The sequence below is a fragment of the Columba livia genome, chromosome 3 (assembly GCF_036013475.1).
Source record: "Columba livia isolate bColLiv1 breed racing homer chromosome 3, bColLiv1.pat.W.v2, whole genome shotgun sequence".
Classification (NCBI taxonomy): domain Eukaryota; kingdom Metazoa; phylum Chordata; class Aves; order Columbiformes; family Columbidae; genus Columba; species Columba livia.
In genome coordinates this window covers 6,263,440-6,285,872 of record NC_088604.1, presented here as the reverse complement: position 1 = coordinate 6,285,872, position 22,433 = coordinate 6,263,440, and the positions used below count along the sequence as shown (strand labels likewise).

The following is a 22,433-nucleotide window of genomic DNA, read 5'->3' as shown; positions in this document are numbered from 1 at the left end:
ATTGGCTGGTCTTATCTGCTTGAACTCGAGCCTGATGCCTGATCATACTTGCTTCTCTATATTTTTTGGTTAAAAACCTCAACCCCGTAACATTTCCTTATGCAATGAATGCAAGTTGAAATATTTCTGTGTTTTTTATGGTGTTTACATACATCTGAGTTCGGCAATCCTGTAAATAGTATTTCTTTTTAGAAAAAAAAAAAAGTAAAGTTAGGTAGTTTCATCCTTTCTTCTATTTATCTCTCTACATTCTTCTTTATTTTTTTTTTAAGTATTTAGTACCTGGATCTACTTCTTTCCACAGCTTTTCCAACAGTCGAAGCTTTCCCTTGTAATTAAAAATGTATATTTTTGTTAGTGAAGAGTTCTGAAGATCATTCATGAGAGAGTTGAGAAGAGGATGAGGGGTGTTGGAAGGAATACAATTGGAAGGAGGCGAGTTAGAAAGAAACTCTTGTGGTTTTTTCATGAGTTGCTCTTTTAACAATACGGCTCCCATTCTGTAGAGAAAGAATAATGAAGGTGAGGAGCAATGAAGACACTGAAACAGGACGAAGAACAAAAAACATGCATCCCTTTTCATGGTGACAGCATCCGTAGGTGAAAACGGCCTTCCAGTCTCCCAGGGAATAGGAAACCCAGGTTGTTCTGAAATAACCAGTTCAGGTGATTCTGTTCTCTGATGTTCAGAAACACAGGTGTCAATTATTCTGAAGATTTTTTTAATTGTTTTAGTCATGCTCTGAGTAACAGACTGTTTAATAACTGAGTGGTGGTAATGAAGAAGAAAAATATATAAAAATGAATTACAATCATTCTTTCCACTCATACCTCCTCCTTTGCTGACCTTCCAACCCTAAAATTAAGGAAGCAAGGCTGGTTTTTCAGAGAGACCCTGTGGTTTGGTTGCCAGAATCCAGACCTTTAACTTCTAAGATAAATAATGCCAAGCTTTGAGGAAATGTTCTGTGTGGGTAAGACAGTGTATGCGTTATTTAGTTTTTGATACTTAGATATTTTTGTACTTTAACCATTTATTTCTGTTCTGTTTAGATGGACAAATAATAATTTGTTTTAAGATACACCACTGTATCTACTTGTTAGGTCCATGAGGGAAGGGTCTATTGGGCACCCAAAGCAATTGGCTCTGCAAGTATCAACAGTTGGGTGACCAGGGTGCTTTTAACTTGGAGACCAACCTATAATCAAAGTGAATTGTTACATTTCCATTTCACGAGCAAATGCAGGTTCTGGGTCTACCACTTGGCACAAAGGGTCAAAATCTGCATTTTGGGCATCAAATTCTGCATTTTGGCATAAAAAGGTGATAGTGGACAACCCACGGACTACTGGGTGTTGCCTTCTGATTCCAGAATGCATGAGGACAGGCCGTGGCAATGAATGGGCACTCAGTACTCCAATCACTTTTATATGGCCAAATTCCTTGTTAGGTATTGGAACAGAAGTATGTTGGAATGGGAGCATCAAAAACAAGTTTTGCTGGAAAATTCGGCAGCCTAGTCACAAATGAATCCAGGCTGAAAAATAAATGGTGTTCTCTAGTATTTAATAAATTCCTTTCCTAAGAGCATTCGGCTTCTGGATTGGAGTTTTTCAGTTGTTCTGGGCCTGAAAAGATCTGGATTCAACGTTATGACTCTGTCCAAAAATTAGTTCAGGAATCAAACAAACCTCTTTTTCACGTCCTTGCATGTCAAATAAGATGTTGATTGGTTAATGTTTGAATGGAATAATTAAATTTATTTCTATTTTTATAAGCTACATATTTTTTTAAAAAAGCTGTATTTTAGGAGGGTGGGATTTACATTGTAAATTAATTCCTGTCACACTTAACTGTGTACCAAAATCCATTAGATGAGGTTGGTTGTAATAGTTACGTTCTCGGTGACATTCGTCTCTTCTGGATTTCATACAGGTCCTTCTAGCCAGCCTTCTTCATCCATTGAGGGCACCAATGGGGATGTACAGATTGATGCTAGCAGGGCATTTCATAAATCAAGCAGCGCTCTGGGCAGTTTGCTGCTTTACCAGGAACCCCAATACTAAGGGAAATGAGGCTTCTCATGTCATAGGGGGCCCTCAGAAATAATGGTATTCTCTGTAAAGAGTAAAATGAGCTAACCTGTATTTTTCACATTTTAAGCCTTTATGTCTGTATAGGTGGAGTATATCTTTTAAAAAGAAACTTCAGTAACTGTTGGGCTGCGAGAATATGCACAATATCCATTTTGCCGTCTTTATCCTGCTTATTTTGTAAAATGTGTAATTGTTGTCCTTTCTTCAAAGCCTTTTTTATTATTTTTATATATTTTTTATGAAATTCTAAATGTTTTCTTGCTTTTTCAGTCCAGTTTTGCCCAATGTGGGTTTGAAGCAGTAGAATGTTTATATTTCAGTTTCAGGAAAAATGATACCAGTCTGTTCCGAAATTGAGCATTTGCAGTAGTGAGTGGCATCTTTACAAGCTAAACATAATGATCAAAGAGTTGAAGAAATAACAAATTTAGTTGTCTTTTGGACAAAATTACAATGGAATAGCGTTTGGTTTGTCATTTAGCCTCAGAATGATTTATTTTTCTTCTCTTTTAATTGAAGAACAAATCCAATTCATAACTGAATGCAATTCAATCTTCTCATTTTCTGATGTGGGCACAAAATATCTGTTTTATCTGTGCATAGGAGCTGCAGTAATTCAAGCTTATTTTTCCCTTTGAATAACTGAAATAAACTGAAAGAGTCAGACATTCGTTACATGACATTATTATGCCCAGACACATTTTTAGAGTTCATGAATTTTACAAAACACTAATTCTTTGCTTTCCTTTCAACTCTGATTAGTAACTATTCCTAGATTGAACATATGACAGCTATGCAACTACAGTAGAAAGCTTTTCTACAAGATTTCCTATTAATTTAGAGGTGAAATCTGAAAAACTTGCAAATAGATGTATTCTCAAGTGATAGTTTTGGGTTTTTGCCCTTTTATTTCTTTTTTTTCTTTCTTTTTTTCCCCTCAGATTTGTGTTGCTGTGCTAAAAAAGTCAGTTTAGCTAAACTCTGGAAGAATAAGGAGGAAACCAGCACAGTAATGCTAGAATTAAAGTTTCCAGTGATCATTAGTACAGCCCCATTGTATGTGGTACATAATAATAGTGTTAACTCATTGCATTTCTTTTCGTCCCTAAAACTCCTGACTCATTCTTTGCATGGGTTGAATACTCCTCCCTTCAGAGTTAGTTATTCAGTGATTTTCTTTTTATCACTCATTTTTATCACTCATTACTCATTATGTGGCCGTCTGCCATCTTTCCTGCACAGCATTCAAACTCTAGTATGAAGAAGAATTACTAACTTTCATGTGCTCTTTTGTGGAACACGTCACACTATGGGAGCACTTAACAAACAGTAGTTGTTATTATTATTTTTTCTTCACAGTATGTTATTCTCTGTATCAGATACATAGTTTGGTGGAGGTACAGAGATAATAGAATTTAAAAAATACAAGTCAACCTGAAGTCCAAACTTCTCAGTCACTCTATAGTACACAAGTGGGACATACTTTTTGTGAATATGCTTAGGTTTATCTGTATAACTTTATAAGTTTAAACAGCTAATTTTTTCAATGATTGATGTAGGAACTTATACAAATCAAATACTGTGGTTTAAACAAGGTTAGTGATCACTTCCTAAAAGGAAGCCTGGTGAAATGGAGTGTTGTTCTGATCTGGGACAATGTTTCTTTCTTCTTACACATAGATGATCTTCATTATATGTGTTTTGCAAACATAAAATCACGGGTGGGATATGACAGTGTTCCCTATAGTCCACTGGAGTGTATAACAGGGCAGGGTGAGTTAAGCTGATGGGTCCAGAGGTGATATTTCCATCTCAACAGTTTATATAAGGATTTGATTATTTCAGCAGCTTTCATGTCAACACTGACCTCTGGTCATTTGACGTATTTCTTGCACAGAAACGTGTTTGAATTAAGCAATATGCAGATCAAGAACCAAAAAGGTGCTTCACTGTTTAGGACACTGATTTACTATCAAGAAGTATGGATTCATTTAACCACTGTCTTATTTTGAGATGTTTGATTAACAAACTCCAAAGAGTTGGGTTTAGTGAGGAGTATTTAAAATATCACTTAGGAACTCTGATGTAATTTTTTTCATTTCACAGAATCACAGAATGTCAGGGATTGGAAGGGACCTCAAAAGCTCATCCAGTCCAATCCCCCTGCCGGAGCAGGAACACCCAGATGAGGTTACACAGGAAGGCGTCCAGGTGGGTTTGAATGTCTCCAGAGTAGGAGACTCCACAACCCCCCTGGGCAGCCTGTTCCAGTGTCTGTCACCCTCACTGAGAAGGAGTTTCTTCTCATATTTACGTGGAACCTCCTGTGTTCCAGTTGGCACCCGTTGCCCCTTGTTTTATCATTGGTTGTCACAGAGAAGAGCCTGGCTCCATCCTCGTGACACTCACACTTTACATATTTATAAACATTAATGAGGTCACCCCTCAGTCTCCTCTTCTCCAAGCTAAAGAGCCCCAGCTCCCTCAGCCTTTCCTCATAAGGGAGATGCTCCACTCCATCATCATGTTGTCCTGCACTGGACTCTCTTCAGCAGTTCCCTGTCCTTCTGGAACTGAGGGGCCACAACTGGACACAATATTCCAGATATGGTCTCACCAGGGCAGAGTAGAGGGGGAGGAGATCCTCCCTAGACATACTAACCATTTGCACGTTATTGAGCTAGCAAGTTATTTGCAAGTTATTGAAGCTGGCAGCTCATGGCCTGGATGGGTGTACCTGCGATGGATAAAGAACTGGCTGGAGAGCTGGGCTCAAAGAATTGTGAATGAAGCCGAATTCAGTTGGCGGCCGGTCATGAGTGGTGTTCCCCAGGGCTCAGTATTGGGACCAGTTCTGTTTAATCTCTTTATCAATGATCTGGATGATGGGATTGAGTGCATCCTTAGTAAGTTTGTAGATGGCACCAAATCAGGTGGACTGAGTGTTGATCTGCTGGAGGGTGGGAAGGTCATACAGAGGGATCTGGACAGGGATCTGAATCATTGGGCTGAGGCCAATTGTATGAGGTTTAACAAGTCCAAGTGCCAGGTCCTGCACTTTGGTCACAACAACTCCAGGCAGCGCTACACGCTCAGGGAAGAGCGGCTGAAAAGTGCCCAGTGGAAAAGGATCTGGAGGTGTTGGTGACAGCGGCTGAACAGGAGCCAGCGTGTGTCCAGGTGGCCAAAAAGGCCAAGAGCATTCGGGCTTGTTTCAGGAATAGTGTGGCCAGCAGGACTTAGAGGAGTGGTTGTGCCACTGTACTCAGCACTGGTGAGTCCCCACCTTGAATACTGTGTTCAGTTTTGGGTGCCTCATCATAAGAAGGACATCAAAATACTAGAGAGAGTTCAGAGAAGGGCAATGAAGCTGGTGAGGGGTCTGGAGCACAAGTGTAATGAGGAGCAGTTGAGGGAACTGGGGCTGTTCAGCCTGGAGAACAGGAGGCTGAGGGGAGACCTTATCACTGTCTACAACTACCTGAAAGGAGGCTGTAGCATGGAGGGGGTTGGTATCTTCTCCCAAGTAGCAAGTGATAGGATGAGAGGAAATGGCCTCAAGTTGCACCAGGGGAGGTTTAGATTGGATATTTGGAAAAAATTTTTAATGGAAAGGGTTGTCAGGCATTGGAACAGGCTGCCCAGAGCAGTGGTGGAGTCACCATGCCTGGAGGGGTGTAAAAGGTGTTTAGATGAGGTTCTTAGGGACATGGTTTAGTGCTACAATTGGGTTGTGTTATGGTTGCACATGATGATCCTGAAGGTCTCTTCCAACTGAAATGGTTCTGTGATCTGTGAAATTGGGGTGCGGAAGAGCTAAAGTATTGAAGATAAAGACCTCTATGAACAGCAAAGCTGCTCTTCCGAGATTCTGGAAAGACCATTAAAATACTGTATATACTTTTTTTTGTGTTTCATTTCATGGCTGTATAGAAGTCTGTACAGCATAAGGGCAAAGAGAGAACTCAGAAAACAAGGAGAAAAAAGTTTATTCTGTATTGCTGCTTTTTTCATTGTTCACAGAGTATTAATGGAACTTACTGTGTTTTATGATTTCAGATATTAATTATTAGCTGCTTCTGTCCTCCCTCTTGCTTGTTTAGGAGGTAAACAAGTTAAAGTCTGTTTTGCAAATACACAAGGGGGACAGATTGATTCTGGGTCTGAATTTGGGAGCTGGTAGTACCTTTCCCAAAAGAAGTACTGGAGTTGCCATTTGAAAATATGTGTTGTGTTCAGCTCTTGACATGCCTGCAGTATTATTTATTTCATTATACTATATTTAAATTAAAAAAAGAAAATGCATTGATAGGAACAGTCTTTATGTAGCATCATGAAATAAAGGTCTTTATTAGATGTCTAAGGTCTTTATTAGATGTCTAAACACAGAATCTTAGAACTTTCAATCCAAGCTTTGACCAGTGTTTTTTTCTTGGCTTTGGGCTAGTCGCTTGAACTTGGCATGCATCCGTCTTGGCTTGATTATTCCTTTCATTTACCATAAATCAGGAGTAATTATGCTGAAGTTATTGTGATTTTATGGAGGTAAAAGAGCTGTTAAGAAGCAGAGAGAATGGTGTACTGGCAAAGGACTACAGTCTGGTGCTTGAGGGGTGAACTTGTCTTTGGGGCTGAACCACACGCTGCTCTTTGAACCTTCGGGAAGTTATGTGAGTTGTTCTGGTCTTCACTTTGCCATCAGTAAAACGGGAATGATTTTGTTTTGGTTTTAAATTTTAATGAATTTAATTAATGGCATTTGAGAGGTGTTCAGTGTTTGAGGGATGACCAATGATGAGGGTTATAGGAGTACCAGCATTGCCTGAATTTGTCGCTGTTGTGTTTTGTAGAGTTTTAGTCCCTTATATCTGAGAAACAGAGAAGACTCCATGATATTTTACCATGAAAGTGAAGATTTCCACTACTTAAATAGTGCTAAGGAATAGGTATATTTTTTTCTTACTCCATTTTCCAGTCATCGTTGTAGAATATTTGTTTAGTTGAGTATTAGAATTTTTCAACTGATTTAAGTCACTCAGTGGAATCTCTTACGAGTTTTCTGGTGCCAGGTTTTCTGATTTGTTTCTTCCCACTATCAAAATCAATATCCTGGGAACTGCTTGAGTTAACCAAATAAATTGCTAGTGACTATGGTACTTTCATATTTATAGATTTATGTTGCTACTGAGCCTGTAACTCTAGGGATTTTTTTTAAGTTTAAGGAGGGTGCAGAACATAAGCAAGTGTTATACTTAATCCTGTCTAATAAACATCACCATGGGGTCATCAGAGCACAGTCCCTTGTGCTTTCCTCAGTATAACTTATTGCTTTGTTTAAAAAAGTAAAAAACATCAGGGCACTTACAAATCTTCTGTATAACTACATTTCAACTGAGATCAACATTTTGTTGTTCAAAACAGGATAACAGCTGTGACTTTGTAAGCTACTGTTAGTGGTTTTTAGAAGCTAATTTGTCAGTGAGCTGGCACGCTGAGCTCATTTGCCGAAAGACGTTGATGTCATCTCCCATATCGTTCTTTGTCAAAGCTCACTGTCTCTTTTCCTTTAACCAGTGATTCTCAAATAGAACGCTACAGATTGGGGCTGTTTGCCAGTTGCATTAGTTTTCTGTTTATGTAACTTGAATTTAGATCGTTTGTGGCTTAACACAAAATTCGGTCGTCATGTGAGAGCTGATTACCCTTTTTTTGTATCCTGTATTCATGATCTGTGGCTTCTTTTTGTGTGCTTTGAATAAAAAAAAGTGAAGAGCAGTAATGTTTATTGTTTTCAAGTATTGCTACTTAATTTATTCAAACAGTGTTCAATGTAACTTCTTATTGCTTGTTCTACATGTAGCACAAAATAAGTATAGTACTGATTAAAAATAAGGTTTCTTGAAAGAATGAACGATCTAAAATCAGTGATACTTAGATGTCAATAAATAATTTTGTGTTGAAACAATGTATGATTTCTGTTGAACATCTTGCCTAAAAAGGAACTGCAAAACTGTACTTTTTCAGGTTCCTTATTATTGCTAAGAAGTAAGTAATTACAGCACTGGTGTGGAATTTAGTAGAACCCCGTAGTTTTAATCATTTTAATAAATTACTTGGTGGCTTTTTAGTAGCTCCAGTGTCTCGGTAGCTTTACAAAATGTGGGATATAAAGAAGAGATCCTTCTGCAAGATACCAGCTAAATAAAGGTGAGAAATTACCCTTAAGTAGTTTATTTCCACACCAGAGGAAAGTTACTTGTGAGATCTACCAGAGATCTTGGAGGAGTGAGCAAGTCTGCTAATGGCAATGTGCTTTATTTAGGGTACTGAAATAAAATGCTGAGTGTGTGGAGCCACCAGAGGATTTCACAGAATTGAGTAGGTGATAAAACAGGTGAAATCCATTGCTGATAAACCCCAAGTCATGTGCATGAACTCTGCTGTTTATTTTCATAGAAAAAGAGAGCTGAGGCGGGCTCTCCAAGCTTAGCTGTGAGGTTCAGTAGTTGTCAAAAATGGGTTGGATTTTAAATGAAATAAAGGAATATGAGGGAAAACAGCATTACTAGTAGTTCTGCAGTTGTGCTGACTTATAAAAACAAAAGCCTAGAATTAGAATAGAACTGAATGAATTCCACACATGGAGAAACTGAATTGGCAAAGTGCTAAAGCCTGGAAAGAGACAACTGGGAGGGGAAGGTGATAGAAATCTGGAATTATGAGCAATATGGAGAAAGTGAATGGGAACAATTATTTCCCTTTTTCGTAACAAGAAAAACTAGGGGCACCTAATTAAATTTATCAGATGACGGGCTTAAAATGAACACAAGGAAGTATTTTTTTAACAATGTGCAATTAAATTGTTGAATTCGTACATTCATTGCCACGAGGTACTGTAGAAGCCAAAAATTATAGGAGCTTAACAAGGAAGAAGAGAAGATGATGGAGGTGAGGTTTATCTATAGCTATAAACCACAGTTGTCTAGTCATAACCTTGGGCTAAACTTAAAAGTCTGTGCAGATCCCTGTTCTGAACATTTGGTGTTTAAATAGACTGATAACAGTATCGAGATTATAGTGCTACGTACTGTATAATAGTATAGTAATACTATGGGGAATAAAGTCTCCAAATCAAAGATTTTATGTTACTGTATAAATGGATAACCAGCATAAGATCAGGATTCAGAAACTTAAGAACTTTTAATGGCTTATGCTTATAATGGTAAGTAGGCTGTACTTTTGTAGAAGTGCTTTTGCAAGCATCTAACATAAGTAGTATTAATTTGATTTGTAATTTATTGGTCATCCAAACATTAATATTTCACTGTGAATTTTAAATTTAAAACAATAAGGTATTTTCCAGTTTGATTCTTATCGGGGTAGTCAATCTGAGATTTTTCAGGTGTGGTTTTTTTTTTTTCCCTATTTAAAATTCTTTGTTTGGTTGACACTTCTAAGCTTTTTTTCTTTGAATGTTGATGTTTTTTGCTCCAGTCATTGTTCTTCTTCATGAGTTTGCCTAGTCCTTCTGGAAGAAAGTCATATGAGTACCCTTAATAGCTGTATGTATCATAAAAGTGAGGCTTCAAACAGGAAAGGGAATTACCACAGAATCACAGAATGTCGGGGATTGGAAGGGACCTTGAAAGCTCATCCAGTCCAATCCCCCTGCTGGAGCAGGAACACCCAGATGAGGTTACACAGGAAGGTGTCCAAGCGGCTTTTGAATGTCTCCAGAGAAGGAGACTCCACAACCTCCTTGGGCAGCCTGTTCCAGTGTCTGTCACCATCACCATGAAGAAGTTTCTTCGCGTATTTAAGTGGAACCTCTTCTGTTCCAGTTTGAACGCAGTACCCCTTGTCCTATCATTGGTTGTCACCAAGAAGAGCCTGGCTCCATCCTCGTGACACTCACCCTTTATATATCTGTAAATACCACTTTAGAAAGTCTGGAAAATACTGATTTTAATTATCTGCACCTTAATTTTCTAGTAATTTTCTGAAGGAGGTATCCCCATTGAAAGCTACGTGAATACCTGTAGTATTAAGGCTACAAAAATTCTATTAATTTGTCTAAAATGACTGACTCTTAAGAGAGGTTCACTTGTGTATTTACTATTATCCTACTTTTTCCTAAAAGTATGCTTTGATGAAAGTCTTAGGGCATGAATTTGGTTCCATTTTATACTTAGGTACAGACAAAATTAAGCCTAAAGGTGTGCTTAATGAAAAAAGCTCCAGTAAAGTTTCAAGATATAACATTGTAGATTATCATTTACAATAACTCTTAACATGACAGACAGGCAAAATACACTGAAACCCTAATGTGTGTATCTGTTATTAAACACTTAATTTAGTTTTTTTTTAATTTCAGTTTTGAATCCAGCATTTGTCGTATTAGATTTCAACCGTGCTTTTATATATGCCTGAGGGTGAACTTTATACATCATCTTATAGATCAGAAACACAAAGTGTTATCACACTGCCATCTGGACTGATTTATCCTTCTATCGTCAGAGATTTATGATGATTATATTCAAACACTTAATGTTTTCTTTTTTCAAACATTTCAACACAGTAGACTATTAAATCAAAACTTCCTTTTGAAAGATTGATTGGTGCAAATGTATCTAATTGCATCCGAAGTATATTCAGAACTCCATTCAAAAGTGTTGATACCGTGTTTTTGGATTACAGAAGGACCACACATATTGTACATGGTTCTTTAACGGTTGCATAAAACTCCGTCCTGTTTTCCCTGAATCCCGATTATTTCCAGAGGTAGCAAGTAAAGATTTCCACCTTCCCCTTCCTCTTTCTCATCCATATAAGAGGTAGTACTTTTGTGGCCTGACTTTTGATTTCTGCATCGCCATGTGATTATTTAAAAGCCTGCGCTTCTATGCGTGTGATAAGAAGGTAATTGAACTGCTTTTCCTATCTATATTCTTGGATTTCAAGTGGAGTATTTGTAGTAAGGCATGTTGAACTGCCAACTTCTCTTCCTCTCCTTCCCATGAACTCCCTGCAACCCCAAAAAAAACTTTAAGGTTGTCCGTTGATTTATTTTATTTTATTTTTTCCATAAGTGAAAATTCAGATTATCAATTAGTCAAATTTATTTTAATATTTTGAGAAATTACTTTACAGGGCTGGATGATAGGATGAAATTTTCATGGTATGACAACCTTTTGGGGTATATGCCACGAAATGTATGTGTGTGCTTGTCTGTACATTTAGACTGGCATTACAATATGACTGAGGAGGACATTTGATGAGAAATTATTATGTTTTTCATGTTTAAAAGGAAAATAACATCTACTTTGCTGCCTAGAGTTTATGGACCTTTTAAGTGTCTGATGTTGCTGTACGAGTATAAGACTAACAAACACAAACCTCTGTTAAATTGCGAATTCATTTTGATTTTGCCAAAATGCTGTTACGTTTTTTATATTTGCTTAATTGTTGTAGCAGTGTGAATATTTTGAAAGCATGTGAAATTGAAAACATTGTAGCCAGATGTACTAATTAATCTCTGGAAAAGTCCGGAATATGGGTTGGGCAGGACAAGTAGCACAGTATGGGGATATACGTGGTGTCATCAATATTTTCAAATAAGTATCATGCATATATATATATATATATATATATATATATATATGTATATTTTTCTGAAGTAGCAAGAAAATAGTTTTGTTAAAATGTGAACAAAGTGCATAATCAAGGGGAACCTGTGGCTTTGATATAATGAACCCTTATTGAGTCTCTTGTTCATGTATTTCAGTATTTTGTCTATAGGAGCGGCCAGAATTGGTTACTTCAGAAGAAAGTACAAGAATTGTGCAAGAGGACAGTGCAATAGCCTGCTCGTATGGGGGAAAAAACAACACTCGACCATCAGTTAGTGATTTAAGTTTCTGAAATACAAGCGTATTTCATAAGTTATATTCAACAGGAATTTAGGAATTCTTTAATTCAACCTTAACCTGAGGTATTGTGCTGTATTATGGCCATCACCACATGTTTTAAAGAAAGATGAAAGAAATGTTGCAGTAGATATGTGGGATAATTGACTTTCCAAGAAGTTCTCATTGTAATCCTTAATAGTGAGATAAAATGTGAAAGCCCAGATCGTGAGGTTTATGTTTCTTTCAAAATATGTTTGAATATCAGCTCCAGGGATCCAAGACATGTTTGAGTACTAACAGATAATTGTTGTCCATGTAAGCATTCAGTTATAAAACCATTGAACAAATTATTCAATGAACTTATTTTTCTTGATATTCGAGTCCTACTTTTCTCTTGTCCAGAAGCTGCAGCTCTGGTTTGTTCCGCTTTGATTTGGCAAGGGAACGGGATCACAGCTGATTTAATGCTCTTTTCTTTACGTAGCAATTTATTTTTACAAAGCTTCTGCATAACTATTTCTGCTTTGCTCATTGGCCCGTTTCAGCTGAAGTTGACAAAATTAAGAGGGATGGAGTGGTAGATCCTGGTCACTGCAATTCCATAAGCCTTGTTTCTTAGCACTACAAGCAATGCTGGACAGGGACGCTGAGAGATCGGTGAGTTCATTTTCCCTTTTTTAATAGCAACTCTACTTAATATTGGTGGGTATTAACACTTGTAAGGCAGGTTAGTGGAAATTTGAGTCTCCCACTTTGTTTTTTCTGAAGCTTATCTTTCTGTCTTGCCAACTTATCCTCACCATCATCAGCTTCAAATGAGTGATACAATATAAAAACATTCTGTGGGAAGGTTATTTCTATCAATTAGTGGATAATCTGCAAATTGAGAGACATCTTGCAATCACGTCCATTCTTTGGAACTCAACTTTGAAAGAGTGAAGAGGCTTCATGAAGTCTTTCTGCCTTCCATCAGGGCTATGATGTACAGGTGATGTGTGATGATACAGTATCTCATGGTTTTGATGGTGTCATCAAAAGATTCTGTACTGACAGAGGGATTAGTTCTGTAACCCTTCTCCTTTTGATTTGTGGCACTTACATCTCACATTGTTTGAATGATTCGATATTTTAGGCACCACACAGGTAAATGCTCTCAGTTGTTTCAGATTGATATCGACAAATGGAGGATTTGCGGTAGAGGCCTGCGCCGTTTTCAGTGATTAAATATATCCACAGATCAATAAATTCATTTTGAATTCCAACAGAAATGTCTTCTGTGTAAGGGCAGGATGGAGCTCAATCTTTCTATTGGATGAAGGGAAAGATTTGGTGTGTTTCACCTCTGAATCTTCTTGGTACCTAGAATATTTTAACTCCTAGAGTGTAGAGTTTTTAAAATATTGGGACAATTCTAGTTCCAAGACCTCTTTGGTGAGGACTGCTTTGACTACCTTCAGGTTCCAGGAGAGTGCCTGAACCTTGCTGGTTCTTGTCACAGCATCCCCTGGACAGAGGATGGGTCATCCTGAAGTGCATGTCCCTCCGTGGTGGGAAACCTCTCACCGGTGGCAGAAACTTCTGTTGTAACCCTAAGTAGATTTTATTTCTAGTGTTACCAGGCACAAATCTTATCTTCCTCTTAATTTAGGGCTAAATAGTTGTTGCAAGAGGGATTAATTAACCCCACATGTCTGCACTGTCAGTGTATGCACCTGAGTAAGCGCAACCTTTCTTTCTGCAGCCAGCAGAGAGAAATAAGCACTTTTAGTTAGTGATTCACTTGAAAATTAGTGTCTAAAATCAGACAGATGAATCATAACACTCTCCACAGCCTTTGAAGGAAGCGTAGGCTGACCCACGTAGACGTAGATATTTGGTCCACCTCAGAAACATCCTGCTTCACCCACAGTGTAAGTATTTTGTACTCAAGCCGCTGGAGAACAGAGCCATGAAATCCCGTCTTTTACTCTATTGTTACTGTCAGAATCTTGTGTCACTGGGGCAGGTCTTTCAAGTACTTCTACATTGTTTTGTGTGAATGGTGTAAAATACTGTTGTTGTGGACGTCAAAGCTGCTCTTCCAGGCTGTGTAGCTGGACATAAATCTCTTCTTTTCCTCTTTTGAAACATGCTGACTTAACTGTTTTTTCTTAGAGTACAACCACTTTATTATATTTTAGTTAAAATTGACTAAATACTTCGGTTACACTTCCGTATGACGTTAGTATCGTTAAAACTTCTCAAATAAGTACAGCTAAGAATTTTTAATTTTATTAGGGCAAGCTTTGTCATCTTTTTTTTTCCTTTAATAATTAAAAAACAAGCAAACAAAAACAATCCATCAGTCAATCTTCAGGTCTTATATGACATTCATCACGTTTCATCTTTGAAACAGATCCTGCATTCACTTTTGTAAATCAGCATCTGGTGGAAACAATTCGGTGAGGCTTGGCTATGCTAGGATCATCTCCTGTGGGTATTAATGTTGCATTTGGAAGAACAGCCCATTAAAGAGACTTTTGCCCCAGTAGAGAAACTACACCTGACGTCCATCACTTTAAACGATTATACTGGTACTTCTGATTTTGGGATCAGATTCTTCAAAGTCTTGGGAGAATCTAATATAAGTGACAATATTAGTGACTGCAGCTGCTGTTTAAAAGAAATACTTTACCATTTCTCTTGAACCTGTCCTCTCTTTTTGGCTGTGGATGGTATTTCCCCTGTTTCCCAAGCTTGTGATTTAGATGTCATCTTCAATTTCTCCAAGATTTACCTCAGAGCAATTGTGGCATATCTTACTGTTAAACAATTTGCAAGATAACAATATTTTCTTCAAACTTTTAAGTCTGAGTTTAATGCCATGTGATTTATTTTAATTAACTCTGAAAGAAATAGAGTAGTGTTTTTAATTTGGCACGTGAACTCCTTTGGAAAAGTGTCTGCACAGTTTTTTTTTATCCTTTGTGATTGGGGCATGTAAGTAATCTGTGATAGCAGATCTTAAAGACCATTCAAAGAGGGATGGGAATAGTATGTAAAATAAAATGCGTAATCTAAATTCATTTTTGTAGGTGGATAATACTTACCATGAGAAATTATTTTAATGCAGACATTTGTTTTTCTGACTTACTATTTCAAGTTGACCTTCATTTACATTGTCATTTCGTAGTCATCTCTGAAGCAACACGACTGGTGAAGGGACTTGAACACAAGCCCTATGGGGAGAGGCTGAGGGAGCTGGGGTTGTTCAGTCTGGAGAAGAGGAGGCTTAGAGGTGAGCTCATCACTCTCTAGAACTACTTGAAGGGAAGTTCTAGTCAGGTGGGGATTGGTCTCTTCTCCCAGGCAGTCAGCAACAGGACAAGGGCACATGGGCTTAAACTCTGCCAGGGGAAATTTAGGCTGGATATTAGAAAGAAGTTCTTTGCAGAGAGAGTGGTCAGGCATTGGAATGGCTGCCCAGGGAGGTGCTGGACTCACCGTCCCTGGAGGTTTTTAAACTGAGATTGGACATGGCACTTAGTGCCACGATCTAGTCAATGGACTGGAGTTGGACCAAGGGTTGGACTTGATGATCTCTGAGGTCTTTTCCAACTCAGTCGATTCTGTGATTGAAACAGTGAATATATTCTTATCACCCTACTTGTTTTTGTGTTGGTTTTAGAAAGTTTATTTCTTCTGGGAAAAAGCAAAAGTTAATGTTAAACACTTTGTCATTTCAGGTTGAACTAGAATAATAATACAAGCACATCTTAGCTCTTAAGCTTTTCAGAATATTGTTGAAAAGCAGAAAATTCATATTGGGACAACTTATGGTAAACTGAATCAGCGGAGCTGTATTCTGATGGAAAGGCCCAGCTAAGGCTGAGAGAAATCACTAAGTAGAATCTGTGCTGCTTAAAAGGACTGATTTTTTTTGTTTCCTTTATTTTTTTTCCTTTTTCCTAAAAAGGAGGTTCATGTGGACTGAATTCCCTTGTACAAAATGGGCATGTTTCCCAGGGAAAACATGATACTTCTTCACTAATCAGGATGGAGCCTTATCCTGCAATGGGACCTACATTTTGGTCTTTTCACCACATCATTGCTGTTTTCTACATGGACAAAAATAGATATAGAGTAAACCAACCCAAAAAGTCAATTATAGGGTTTTATAGTGATGTACTGTGAAAAATTCGGTCATGTTTTTCATTATACAGAATGTTCTTTCCGAAGACATACACAGAAAAAAGCACATATGTTTGATTTTAAAAATAACTTTGCTTAGCTGTTTAAAAATGCTGGAGACGTTTTGGATAGTTCTAAATGATCAGCATCATAATTATATGATGAAACTTCTGTGTAAAGACCTATCTGGTTTATAATTATTTAACTGTTGGGATTTTGGGTTCAAGAGGTATACTTTGAAAAATTTCTTGTACATATCTGAAAAGTATGAGTTATTCATCTTCCTCTCCTCTCTAATCAGGAAGTAACTGTTAAATCTGTGATGTCAGTTTAGGGGGAATGATTTAATTTAAAAAGTATTAACATGTGAAAGGAATATTGGAATGAATGAAAACAGTTTGGTCCACTGACATTTAAACCAGTGATTAACCTTGGATAGCGTGGTGTAGGAGAGATGCTGAAGTAATAACTACTGTTACAGTATCAAACCCATACAAATTAATATGTAATAATAGATGTATAATTTTTTCAGTTGCGGGTGCCCGAAGTCCAATAGATAAATCTATATTTGGACATCTATAGAAATATGGTAAGGCTTTTGTAGGTGTGGAGCTCTGGTGCTTCAGTTTGTTTTCATGGCAAATTGCAAATGCTCAGTGCTCTGCAAATGAGTCCAAATCCGTTTAGGTTTCTAACTGTGGACACTAATATTTGAAGAATTAGAAAGCTTTAAATATGGTAAGAATTATACAAATGAGAATAACTACTTTTTAACTTAGAATATATATATATATATGTATATATTAGGTAGTTTAATTAAATTAGTTAGATCTAATTCTTGCTAGATTTAGTTTGGGCCTGATCCAGTTTCTATTAAATTTAGGGGGAACTTTTGAAACCTTTATTTCCATGTTTATTGCTAACATGTTGTTTGACTAAATTAGCTTGTTTTTCTGCTTGACACTGAAACTAAGTAAATAGTTGCTTACTTAGATTTATATGAAAACACCCTTTAATCTTGTTCTTTAAAGAAAAAATAATGCATAAAAATTGCTGTTCCGTGAGATTATTACATACACCAAAAGTATCAAAGGTGTAATGTAATAATAGAGATACTAATTTGGTTACTATTTTTTTAATGATTTCTAAGCAGCTGTTTCCAGTTTACAAATACTTTGTGTTTCCAGTGCAGTGACCCCAGTCAAAGAGACCTTTACCCATCAGTGGTTCTTGTCACCTGTGTAGTGCCCTCCTACTTCTCTCCATTGTCAGTTTGCATCATCCTTTTTATTTCTCCACAGAAAGCAGAGACCTTGCCACCACCTTTTCATTTAGTCGCTATATTTATGAAGTGCTTCCTTTGCATGTTCTGGGTAACCCAATACATATTTCCTCCCACTTATTTCCTCTGTATAACTTGATTTCCCCAAGTGATACCGTATTTCACTTCCTTGAACTTCAGAATTGCATCAGTTCTAAATGTCTTGGAATTAATCCGTGGATCTCTCAGGCTTCCTTATGCTCTAACTCAGCCATTGGACATGCCTTGAATTTATACATTTAAAGGCCAAAAAGTTATTTTAGATTATCTGGTATCACCTATTATTATATCAATTATCCCTTTTAAAAAGTACTTCTGCCAAAAATGTTCGTGAATGTTCGACTAAAACTTTTCTTCCATAATGTAATCCAGATCGGATTCAAAACTTGAAAATATAATTAAGCTATTGTGTCTCTTGGTATTCTGTTTATTTAATTAATCCATCACTTAATTAAGAAGTAGTTTTATTAAATCAAATTTGAGCATGTCTGGTGTTGATTTCCAGTCACTTTGGCTGTCTCGACCCTTTCATGCATCATCCTCCAGGAAATACACTTTCATTAGGGTATTGAGATACTAAGTCACCTCTTGATGTTTGATTATTTTGTTTTTCTTCAAATCTAGGCAAGTGCTGTTCTCTCTGTCTTTTCCTATAAATGTATTTTCTAGCCAATAGCTTGTTTCTCTTCTTTCAAAACTGCATCCTGAGACTGAGCACACGATTTTAATATCTTTACCCCAAATGAGACATAGTGAAATAACTTTCCAATCTTATGTCTGGTGATCTTACACATTTTTGACTTCTTATACTGGGCACTCCTATTCAACTGAATATCTGAATTTATTTTCAGTGTTGTGTTCCAGAGTGTTGCCCATTTTGCAGGAAAGCTGTGTATTTTTCTCTGAAATATGCAGCATTACCTTGAGATATAAATCATATTGTGTTTTACTTGAGTGGACTCCTCTTGTTTGCTAGATAATCCACATGATGTTAAAAGACTTCACTGTGTTGCAGTGGGTAGTGCTGGGATGGGTTAAACCCACCACATCTTTGAATTTTCCTGTCTCTGAACTTACAGCCCTTGGCAAAGGCTGAACCAGGTGCACAGAGTCGTGTAGATGAAGCAGGGTGAGAAACAGGAGAAAGGATGAGAAGTTACTGGAAGAACTGAAGAATGGAAAGGCTGGAGGGAAGAGAGGAGACTAAAATGTGAAGGGAAAAGGAGAAGGTAAAAAAGGAGAGGTGGAGCTCTAAGAACAGCCAAAGTTGCCTCCTTCCTGAGCCAAAAAAGACCAGAATACGCCAATGTCTCAGTTGCAGCATACCTCAGAATTCTAATGTGAAAGGAGATACATATTCTTTTTTTAAATAGATGTTTTATTTTTTGAATTACGTTATCTCAGAAGTAGAACTGGATGAGAGGACCAGGTGGTGCAGGAATTCCAAAGACAACACGTGTTATTCTGATGTATGCCCATATATATAGCTTCTGGGCTTAATGGAATCAAATTATGGTTACATTAAAGAGAACTTTGTTTACATTCTCTGGATCCATTTTATGTAGTTAAACCTAAGTAATGTTTCTTTTATAGGGATCATCATCACATACTATAATGCAATGGAATGCAACAAAAAAGGAGAGTATGACAGAAGTATCTATGAAAATAATTGTTAAGTCTGTACTCAACTCTTCTAAATTTCCATAAAACAAAATTTTGGTCACAGCTGCATTCACTAATACTATAAGTTAGTCTGGCCACCTACCTTGGTATCAAACTTTCTTTCAGGAAGATAAAACATCTTTGGATCTCTGATTGCTGGAGAAGGTCAACATATCTTTGGGGTTTTTTTGTTCATGTAAACAAATGCATTTCTGGGTGACCAGAAAGTAGGCTTCAGATAATGCATGGCATAGAATTAATTTCAGTTAATCCTTTTAGATTTTGGACAAGCAAGAGGATGAATTCTGACGCTGATGAGACATTATGGAACATTGTGTCCAGTTCTGGGCCCCTCAGTTCCAGAAGGACAGGGAACTGCTGGAGAGAGTCCAGTGCAGGGCAGCAAAGATGATGAAAGGAGTGGAGCATCTCCCGTGTGAGGAAAGGCTGAGGGAGCTGGGGCTCTTTAGCTTGGAAAAGAGGAGACTGAGGGGTGACCTTATTAATGTTTATAAATATATAAAGGGTGAGTGTCACGGGGATGGTGCCAGGCTCTTCTTGGTGACAACCAGCAGTAGGACAAGGGGTGAGGGGTTCAAACTGGAACACAAGAGGTTCTGCTTAAATTTGAGAAGAAACTTCTTCTCAGTGAGGGTGACAGACACTGGAACAGGCTGCCCAGGGTGTTGTGGTTTCTCCTACTCTGGAGACATTCAAAACCCACCTGGACACCTTCCTGTGTAACCTCATCTGGGTGTTCCTGCTCCAGCAGGGGGATTGGACTTGGATGAGCTTTCCAGATCCCTTCCAATCCCTGACACTCTGTGATTCTGTGATTATAAGTTATCTAGAAGTGATGACTCTTGTTTATAGCTCTTTGAAATATTTTGTTAACAGGAAAAGTTCTGCCTGTAGGTAGAAATCGTGGTAGCATGGAAATGAATTTTAGAATGACACATCCAGTTACACACGCTCACATTTTAGTGTAAATGTATGTGATGAATGTGACGTTAATGGAATGTCAGAACAAAAAACAAGTGTAAAACAAGCTTATAGAGAAAAGACCTTTTGGAATTACCTCCTGCTGTAAGAAAATGTTGTTTTATAGAAAAAAATACACAAAAGGTAAAGCCCCCACAAAAGGGACTCTGTAAGCACCTCCGATGGGTTTGTGCTACAGGAAAGTACGTTCCCTTCTGATGCTTCTTGAGCAATGTAATATTCAGGCTTCATGTTTTCTAGTATTTTCTGAGTATTAACTTGTTTTTTTCCTTATTTTACAATTCCTCTGTAATGCTACAAGTAAATAATTCTCTGTCATTCGTTTTCTAGTTTGGATAGTTCTTGTCTTTCTGAGTGTATTAGCACCACTGGCCTTGTTGAACTCTAGCACATTGAATTTGTGATTACGGACCAGAACACAGATGTGTGGATCTGTGAAGAACAAAGCTGCATCCTGTTAGTGTCTGAAAGTGAGGTGAGGTAAAAGAAGTGCAGCTAGATAAGTGAAATCAAACACGAACAGTCCAATCCTCAGCATTTTGATTTTGTGCTCTGCTCTATGACAACGAGAGGATGAATCGTCTACCAAGTCATTCACACAGCTTATTTTAGGATCAAGTGAATCTCTTCTTTTTCTCTGCTAAGAGTGTAGGACAGTTAATTTTAATGTAAATTCACTTATTGAATGTTTATCTATGAAAGTCTGAGCAGCTGAACCATACATTTAAATAAATGAATCAAGTGATTTAGTGTTGGGAGCTCTGTTACTGGTCTCTCTGTCTAGCTGCTGATTTTTATTTTATTGTTTAACCTTAACTATAGAAGGACTTAATTTTATTTGGGTCTTTTACCTCTTCACCAAGATGTTAAGGAGCTTGTGGTTCACAAGTCATTAAGGAGATGCTGGCAGATAATATAAACATATTTATTATCTGTTTTCTTATAAGAGTAAACTGAAGATGTTAAAGGTGTAGATCAATTATGTGGGTAGCTGTGTTGGTTAACTATCATCAAACTGTAAACAGAATGGATTGTTGGTAAAGCATAATCTATTTGGAGTAGTCCTTGAGTTACAACTGAATTTTTCACTGATGACAAACTCTAAAAAATTGTCGAAACCAGTTTTGCCATGAAGTTGATGTTCACCTCGTTTAAGACCAGTGTGGGTAATTAATGCTGGCAGAAGGCAATTTCATCCATAGATACCGTGCTGAAAATACAGTCCCTCAAATTATCTTACATCAGTTTTTGTCTTTGAATTTTTATTCCGAGATGCCGCTTGCTGTGTCACATTGCCTGTTAATTTACCTGCGGATTTTGGTTGCTTGTTACTGTGGCAGAATTTTGAGGGTTCAGCTGATACTAGGACCATTTCATGGTATGGACTCTTTGTTGTGGTAATCTCTCTGTATGTAAAAAATAATTATAAAAGGACTGGAAGAGAATTACATTGGTGTGTGTATAGAAACTTGCTATTTTTTTATGATTTAAAGTTTCAGATTTGCCCAGCTCTCCCTTAATCTATTTGACAGTGCTTGATGAGGAACTGGCCCATAGATAGTACTAAGGGAGCAGTAATAATGGTTTATTTTGGTAGTAGCATCTAATACTCAAACTATCTGCTAGCATTTGATTTGAATAAGACTCAGATAACATTTCAGGTGAATAAATGGAATAACTTTTGGGTGTTATAAGGAAATACTCTGCTGAATGTGAGTTGCATACAGGGATGGAAGAGAAAAAAAGTGTCACTAAGACTTGTGAGAATGAAGACGTATGATGTTCCAGAAGTAAGAAGCAGACCAGGAGAAAGTGATACTCATCTGTCTGTTTTTTCACACTACTATAGTTTCATCTGTTCTAATTTGTACGTTTTTATCCGTCTTTGTGACTGATGAATGTATTCAAGAGTTCATTCACTTAGAAAATGGTCTAATGCCCTTGGCCATGGATCTGGGCAATGGCTGAGTCTTGGCTCCATCATTCCCAAGGACTAGTCAGTCTTTCTTTTCCATGTGGGACTGGAACATAGTCTCTACACAGTCTTTTGTCTTCGAAAATACAAGCAAGCTTGCTGAAGGTATTGTTTTGCAATGTTTTTGCAATTTTCCAATTATTTTAAGTCATTGAATGAAACAGTGAAAAAGGTACATGATTGGTTTTATACCCAATTTACATCCTTTATGCAATATTATGTGAAGTGCAGGTGAACTGAGAGCTAAGCCCTCGGATACCAGTTGTCAAGCACACACTTTGTAACATACCAATTATGG

General features: G+C 37.4%; 1 protein-coding gene across 20 annotated transcripts in view; it reads left to right on the top strand.

The window, feature by feature from the left end:
- The window catches only part of SUPT3H (SPT3 homolog, SAGA and STAGA complex component), a 285,057-nt gene that overhangs the window by 50,931 nt on the left and 211,693 nt on the right, over positions 1 to 22,433 (top strand). The window contains exon 4 of one of the 20 annotated variants that reach the window (XM_065055693.1): positions 12,551 to 12,662. The exons of the other annotated variants lie outside the window; for them this stretch is intronic. The gene's annotated coding sequence lies outside the window, so the exon portion shown is untranslated. The remainder of the gene's footprint in view (positions 1 to 12,550; positions 12,663 to 22,433) is intronic. 20 annotated transcript variants of the gene reach the window in all.